We start from the raw sequence: 9,295 nt of genomic DNA on the forward strand, positions 1-9,295 counted from the left end.
TTACTTTCTATGGAATATTTTAGAATATTCTTAATGATAATTACAAATTAAAAGATGAAATTTATTTTAAAAGTAATTATGATATTTCTACCTTCTAATTAAATTGAATAATTAAAAGAATTATCATATGAAATGTATGAGGTATGTTTTTTCTCATCTGATATTACCAAACCATGTTATTGTAACAAAACTTATTTACTAATTCAAAATCTTCATGGTAAAATGAAGATAAATCACCATAATTAAAAAAAAAAAATATTATTATTTTTGGCTGTGGTTCACATCCACAGAAAAGTCTAGGTTGAAAAATCTGGAAATCAGCTAACCCTTAGAACTATTAAAAAAATTATTATATACAATCATATATACTAATTAATAATTAGTACTAATAATTTAAAATAAAATTATAATTAGTTAATTTTTATGTTATTTTAATCTTGATAACATAAAATATATTATAAATATATTTATTGATGTTTATTAAACATTTAACTTATATACTTACATTAAATTTGATATTTTTTAGATTTTAAACCTAAATTATAATTTCTCAACTAAAATATAAAAATCACACTACAAAAAATAGGGAAAAAAAAATACATCATTACTCACCTGGACAATTTGGCAGAGCCAAGTAGACTGCAACAAAAGAGGGAACCTTCTACTACAAGCACAGTTGATTCTCTCATCGAATCCATCACCCCTTCCCTGACTTGAGGCCATTGTTTAAGATCTTTAACATTATCCGCCAAACGAATCATTTCTTCCAAAAGAGAGATGCACTTCTTCTTATTGGTTTTCATAGCGTCGCACTTCTCCAAAATGATTACGACCACAATAAGACCTGTAGTTGCCAAGACTGTCGTATCCATACCACGCAGTAAACCGGTAATTGCTTTATTTGTGTCACCCTCAAAGATCTCTTCCTAACGACCAACCCACCACATTAAAAACCCAAGTCAGAAAGTTAAAATAAAAAATAAAAAATTACTTATACTTGGATTTGGATTTTAAGTAAAAAGAAAAAATAAAAAAATTACAACCCTGAAAGATATCTTTCCAAAGACCAACCCACCACATTAAAAACGTAAGTCAGAAAGTTAAAAAAAAAAAAATTACTTATACTTGGATTTGGATTTTAATTAAAAAGAAAAAATAAAAAAATTACAACCCTGAAAGATATCTTTCTAAAGACCAACCCACCACATTAAAAACCTAAAAAAAATTAAAAAAAAAATTATACTTATACTTGGATTTGGAGTTTAATTTAAAAGAAAAAATAAAAAGATTACAAAGTTGAAATCATGGAGAAGGCTAAATACGTACCCAGACGTCAGTGAAGTCGCTCATGAGTTCTTTGAATTCCTTCAAGTTCGATGAAGTGGGCATTAGGGTTGAGGCTTGGTTTCTTGTCGTTCTCCCCTGCAAATAAAATAAATTTTTCTTAAAACCCATTTAATCGAACTATTTGCGTAAATTAGATCTTGCCAAATGGAATGAGATGTTCTTAAAAAAAAATAACTGCAATAAGTTTATGTGGTTGAGAGTTACGATGCTTAGCCCTTTCGTGGCGGAAATTCTTGCCCTTTTCACTATGGCGGCAGTGATCCCTCGATAAGGTCCCAGTCATGGTGGAAGAGTTTCTGTAAACATACCATAGTTGTTTTTTTGGTTTTTTACACATTTTAACTCTTGCTATCATTATTTAGGTGCGTTGGGTACCGTCCATTTATTTATTTTCGCAGTATATAAAAGTCTGAGAATCCCTAGGTTAAAGGCTATAGTTGTAATCATGACTTGTGGGTGCCTTCAAGGGCCTAAAATCATCCCGTACCGTATATGTCCTGGCTCGTTCTAGAGATAGATGCGGACGTATTTTTCATGTATGTCGGTGCTGAGTCCCCCATGTTATCAGATGGTAGCAATATCATGAAAATTCTATTCCAATGTTATTGTGCAATGCAATGTCGGCATCTCTTCGTGCTTTATCATAGATCATATCATGAATCCACTTGCTTACTCTAGGGTACATTTTCCTTTCTGACACAAAGTGTTGGATGTCAGTGTGACGCTGCAAGTTCAATATTGACGCAAGTAAAATTTGCATAACCCAAAATCTTTCCCATTCTCATGCATATAAATATGCACCTCAAATAATTGCCCAAATAAAACTTCAATCTCTGGCAAATTCACACACTATCATTAGCGGAAGCTCGTCAATCATATGGTCCAAAACCCAATATATATATGCGCCTTTCTCCATTCGGCATACCAAGCTTTCTCACGCACATTCAACTGCAGGTTATAATTTTCCCCAAGTTCACAAGATACGCATACCTTGTTATCATTCGGGTTCGCTTATCAAACAATACGACCTCTGATTGCTTGAAGTCGGATTTCAATCTGCTGCAAACAGGTTCACGCTAACGCTGCAACTCAGCATTTCCCCTGTGTTTGAATTTATCTCATTCTTATGGTTCCCTTCCTCAATCCTTTGACTGATGTCGCTCCATACACAGTTTCGAATGACCAGGTTCACAAATTTCCCAACGCTGCAACTTAACACTCCTGCTCTGCGTTTGATGCAACACCGCTCCCTCTGCGTCCTTAACGCATTTACCTTTTACCAATTCCAACGCATTCAGTTCATTTCAACTGCTCTCTGGCATTCCACAAATCGACTTTTGAATCTTCACTCTGCACCTCCGGCATTTATCGATTACTGTTCCCTCGGTTCAAAATAGACAGAAAACAAATTCTACGCCCTTTCTGCATTCCATCTTGTTCAATGCTCAGGACCTGTGTCTACAACACTCAACAATACCATCAGATCCAAAACCCAAACTAACATATAAGTCGATTTCATCCTTCTGACAAACAGAGTTTTAATCTCTATTAATTAGATCCCAGTTTACTGCATTATATGGGTCTTCAACCGATATACCCAGAAATCCAACACCCATTTTGAGACTAAAAGTCGATTTCATTACTGACCTTGAAGGCTCACTATTAATTATCAACTAATGTTTGCAAAAACTTTGTTCCATATAGAACTTGCGCCTTTTAATTAATGATTTCACTTACAATCAGTTCCACTGATTGTGCCAACATTTATTTCGTTATTACTTCTAGTTCGGTGTTAGAATGCATTCTCAATACAACCCCAATTACAGAAATGAAATGTACACCTGTTCATATAAATCGATACACACAATTCTGAAAAACACTTTTCACATTAACCAATGGAATACTTACAAACTTTGTCTTTGCCAGATATTCAACATTCATGGCCTTCCAATTGCCTAGAGGCTTATAACTTTCGCTGTCCAAGCCTCACCTCTCCTCCCCCTCTCTTTTTTTTTTTTTTCAGAAAGAAGTTATACATAAGTCATAGCTAACTACTTCTTTCCGCACATGAAAGAATTAGTTATTCAATTATAACTCATCTTTATCATTATTTAACTAAACTAGACCACTTTTAACTACCTACCCTTATTGAAATTAACACAAATTTAACAACTAAGTCTTCCTCAAGTCTTGCATTTAGCCACAACATGTGACCACCCCGTCACATTGCTGGCCCGGTCTAGATGCTCCTGCATCAGACTCTCACGGTTGAAAACATTCATGATCTCCTGATCATGTGCTTTCAAAAAGGAATAAAGAAAAAATAAAAAATTCCTCCTGGATCCCAGACTTTGTCCTGGAGTTATCCATATGCTTTGCTCCTTCGTTTAGGCGGCATGTCAGCTGCTTCCTGCTTCATCTTCCTTCTCTGGTCACAATAGTTTGGAGTTGAAAACATCGTAATAAGTTTGCCGTCGTGTTCAATTTCATAATCTTCCTCTTTAACTTCATGAGACCTGACCACCTGCACAAGATTGTTTTCTTGGAAAAATCTTTTGGTCACATCTTCTCCAAAAGACAAACCAACATCTCATTTGCTGGGTCCACACCCTTTATGGGGCTGTGAATCGCTCCAAAGTATTTCACACATCAGACCCTCTTCAGGGGGCTCACGGAATCGAACAATTTCTTTGATATCATCCAGTCTTATACCATCAACGCTAAAAAGACTATTACGAACAACAAAAATCTTGTCATTGAGGACATGAGCCAAAGGCAAGTAGCAAAATATTTCAACGAAAAGCTCAACCATGCTTCCACTGTACTTGGACTTGACTTCGCCCTCAAAACTATAAATCTGGTTCATACTCTTGCTTTCATGATTTCCTCTTGCAAGACAGAGTTTAGTTGGACACATACACTTGAATACAAATAGCACGAGTATGACTTCCAATGTTATATTTTCTCCTTCTATTCCATGTTGTCGCTCTACCTTTATTGAATGAAAATCAATGGAATCAACAACAGAATGATTCACAAGATGATTCACTAAGATGGCCTCAATAAATCTAATTTTTTTTACTGCCGTTTCGGTCTCTTCAAACTTTTTGGTGGCATCAAGATCATTTGGACAAATTCTCTTACCCTGTTGAATTTTTTTTTATACTTCGCTGATCACTTTTTCTGATGCTGCCAGCCTTTGCCTTCTAGTCTGCTTCAACATCAGTTCCTTTATGTTCTCAATCTTTGTTTCCAGTCGATCTTCTTGCTGGTCTTCTTCATTAACTCTCCCTTCCTGCTTTAGCTGGTTGCTGCTGTCCAACTGCATCTTCCTCTGTTTCACACATTCAGACTGTGTGTCTCCTTTCAACAGTATTCCAATTGGCGATTCTGGACCTTCTTCTTTCATCAACACTTCAGTGTGTTGATTTAACTCCAAAGAGTTTTCAAGTTTTTCCCCTGCATCATCTATTCTAATAAGGCTTCCTTTCCCTGGTTCACAATCGTGAACTTCCTCCCCTGCTTCTGCTTCTACTTCTTTTACTGCAGTCTTCATCAGGTACTAGTGCTTTTAACCATTTCTCCAGTAGCTCTAGCTCCTTCTCCCATACATTAGCTTCTTGATGAGTGTTGCTTTCTTTTTCTCCTTGATCCTGTTGTTGACTTTTTGTCACTGTCAGCTCTTCTTCCTTTTCTTCACCTTTTGCTAGGTGAATTTTTGCTTCATGTCATCTTCCTTGAGGTACGCTTTCCAGGTTGATCAACTTAACATCTCCCATGGTTGACTCAACCATGCCTATCATCATGACAACGTGATGATCTTCAACTACGTTTTCAGAAATCATGGTCTCTTTTTCATGAACTTCCTTGACAATCTTCGTTGGTTGTCCCTTTTCACCTTTATATGTTGCTTTCACTAATATTTTTGGGCTCCCGTCTTCTATGCAGTTTTCTCTTCCAGGACTGTCAGCTATATTCCATGTGGGTGACACTGAATCGCTGGAAAACAATGTTGAGGAGCCATTGGGCGGAGAGGAACAATAGTCAGGACCACATGCTTCCTGAAGAAAAGAAGTCGGCAACTTAACCCTTCCTTCAATTGATTTTATGTCCCCGCCTGCCAAATTTTCAAGGGAACCAGCTTGATACGCATCCCAAACCACGGAACAGAACAGGTTGATCGCTACATTTGATGGCTTTTCCGCCAGGTTTCCGTTGGCCAACAAATAGAAAATTAAACGATGATTTGTCTTCCCCTGCCTGTCGCACTGATACTTCCACGTCATTTAAACCCTCTTTGACCTCTTCTGTCTCTCTCAGGCTGCTCTTGGAAAGTTGCACATCCTCTACAGAATATTTTTTAGCTGTTACATCTTGAATTAACGAATTCTTTTCTACTGATAAAATACTCTTCCTGATGCTCATCTGGCCTTCTTGCATACCTGAACTTCCTTTGAGCGGCAACAACGTAGCCAAGATTGCTGACAAGGGCGTATGCAACAAACAGTCATCAAGCTGTTGTGGAACATCAATTATTTTATTTGCGTCTTTCCCATCAGTTTTACCTTCTGTCACCTGTTTCTCTGAATTTCTTTCTAGTCTTCCTGTCAACATTTTAGTATGCTGATGCAAGTTCTCTTCTGAACTTTTGAGATCCTCATACGATCTCACCTCTTCCTCATCATCATCCAGAGATATTCCTTCCTCTGGCTTGCAGATAACTTCATCTGCTTCATCTGCTTCTCTTGCTTCTTCAAGCATTTTCCTCTGAACAAATTTGCCTGCGGCATCTGCCATTATCTTTGTCTTCATCCTCTCTTCTTGAGCTCCTCTCTCTACTGCAACAGCTTCAAGTACAAACGCATCGCTGCTTTCTTCTTCCGAGTATTTATCTCCTGAAAGATTCTTCTCCATACTTGTGACAGCTTCACAAGATTGCGCATCCTCCTCAGTAAAACCTGTAATCACATCACAATTGTCAGCTATAAAAACACAAGATTTTACATCATCCAGTTGATCTGGATCTGCCCAATAACCCAAGAAATCATCAATGATCTCCTCCTCTATTTCACCAATGGAAACCTCCACTTTCAACTCAGCTGCTCTGAGTTCTTCACGACTCAACTGTATACTCATCATCTGCTCGAGCTTCCTCAGCTCTTCTGTTAACTGCATGTTTATCTGTTGATCTCTTTTCTGTTGTAGCCTCTGCCACTTCACTCTCTTCCTCATATTCCAACCATGTCTCTGGTCTCTCATATTTTCCCGTAACAATTCCATCAATAACTCAAGATGAACCGCGATCTCAGCTTTCTCTTTCTCATACTCTTCATCAGTCAACTGCTGTCTTATGCCATTTACCTTGGCATCTTCTTTCTCCCTCTTTCTACTGTGGCCTCTTTCTGAACCTCTGCTCTCTCCTTTATGACTTTCAATAGTCATCTCCTTCGCCATGAGTTTCTCACCCATGAGTTGCACCAAGCCTCTGCAACAGCAAACTCTTCTGCTGCCACTTACCTCACCAATCCCTTCCTCCGGATCTGGTCTTTTGGTAATCACCCGGTCCTCTACTGGAACCTTTCGAGCATTTCTCCACTGCTCCTTCAGGCTTCACTCATCTGCAACTTTATTCAACCTCTGTTGAATCTTCAGGTTCTGCCACATTCACTTAGAATCCTTTGTTGGACTCCTCTATCACTGCTCTACAGCTGTGATCTGCTTCTTCCCGCTGAGACTTTCTTCACTATGCCTGTAAACCAAATTATTCAAGCATAACCTTCAAACTAGAGTTAAATAATACTTTGTCAGCTCACCTTCAAGATCCTATTGATCTTGCTTCCTTCCTCAACTGCACTGCATCCCTGTGCTGCAATCTTCATTAGTTTCAAAATCTGACATTCATTCATCACATGCAATTAACTCAATAAAAAAAAACTTGATTCTTCACACAGAGCTATTCCAGCTCTGATACCAAAAATGACGCAAGTAAAACTTGCATAACCCAGAATCTTTCCCATTCTCATGCATATAAAAATGCACCTCAAATAATTGCCCAAATAAAACTTCAATCTCTGGCAAACTCACACACTATCATTCGCGGAAGCTTCTCAATCATATGGTCCAAAACCCAATATATATGCGCCTTTCTCCATTCGGCATACCAAGCTTTCTCACGCACATTCAACTGCAGGTTATAATTTCCCCCCAGTTCACAAGATACACATACCTTGTTATCATTCGGGTTCGCCTATCAAACAATACGACCTCTGATTGCGTGAAGTCGGATTTCAATCTGCTGCTAACAGGTTCAAGTTAAGTTGCAACTCAGCATTTCCCCTGTGTTTGAATTTATCTCGTTCTTATGGTTCTCTTCCTCAATCCTTTGATTGATGTCGCTCCATACACAGTTTCGAATGACCAGGTTCACAAATTTCCCAATGCTGCAACTTAACACTCCTGCTCTGCGTTTGATGCAACACCACTCCCTCTGCGTCCTTAACGCATTTACCTTTTACCAATTCCAACACATTTAGTTCATTTCAACTGCTCTCTGGCATTCCACAAATCGACTTTTGAATCTTCACTCTGCACCTCTGACATTTATCGATTACTGTTCCATCGATTCAAAATAGACAGAAAACAAATTCTACGCCCTTTCTGCATTCCATCTTGTTCAATGCTCAGGACCTGTGTCTACAACACTCAACAATACCATCAGATCCAAAACCCAAACTAACATATAAGTCGATTTCATCCTTCTGACAAACAGAGTTTTAATCTCTATTAATTAAATCCCAGTTTACTGCATTATATGGGTTTTCAACCGATATACCCAGATATCCAGCATCCATTTTGAGACTGAAAGTCGATTTCAATACTGACCTTGAAGGCTCACTATTAATTATCAACTAATGTTTGCAAAAACTTTGTTCCATATAGAACTTGCGCCTTTCAATGATTCCACTTACAATCAGTTCCAGTAATTGTGCCAACATTTATTTCGTTATTACTTCTAGTTCGGTGTTAGAATGCATTCTCAATACAACCCCAATTACAGAAATGAAATGTACACCTGTTCATATAAATCGATACACACAATTCTGAAAAACACTTTTCACATTAACAAATGGAATACTTACAAACTTTGTCTTTGCCAGATATTCAACATTCATGGCCTTCCAATTGCCTGGAGGCTTATAACTTTGGCTGTCCAAGCCTCACCTCTCCTCCCCCTCTTTTTTTTTTTTCAGAAAGAAGTTATACATAAGTCATAGCTAACTACTTCTTTCCGCACATGAAAGAATTAGTTATTCAGTTATAACTCAATCTTTATCATCATTTAACTAAACTAGACCACTTTTAACTACCTACCCTTATTGAAATTAACACAAATTTAACAACTAAGTCTTCCTCAAGTCTTGCATTTAGCCACAACATGTGACCACCCCGTCACATTGCTGGCCCGGTCTAGATGCTCCTGCATTAAATACTTTCGTATTTCTAAACTGCCAAGTGGGTTTCCAATTTCTTTTATATTCTTCCCAGTCCTGATTGTCTAGGATAGTCCTTAGTACCTCCTGTCTTTGGTTCTGATCCCACTCAGTGACTATCATCATGACATGTTCTCGTGCTTCAATATATTCCCTGCTGAGAAAATCAGGGAGACTGTTTTCTTTACCTTTAATGTGTTCAACTTGAAAATCAAAGTTTGCAAAAAGTGCTTGCCACCTGGCAAACTTTGCTTCTTCGGCTTTCTTGATGTCTTTTGTCAATACTTTCTGCAAAGTTGATGCATCAGTTCTGAGTAAAAAAGGTTTATTAATGAGATATACCTCAAACTTACTGATACAGTTCCATGCTGCCTTGACTTCTTTTTCTATTGTGGAGTAATTCTGTTCGGCTGGATTCCATACTCCAGATGCAAATTGAACAATTTGTTCATCATCTC

This window comes from Pinus tabuliformis, chromosome J (genome assembly GCF_031772625.1).
Source record: "Pinus tabuliformis cultivar Carrire ecotype Pingquan chromosome J, CPIR1, whole genome shotgun sequence".
NCBI lineage: Eukaryota > Viridiplantae > Streptophyta > Pinopsida > Pinales > Pinaceae > Pinus > Pinus tabuliformis.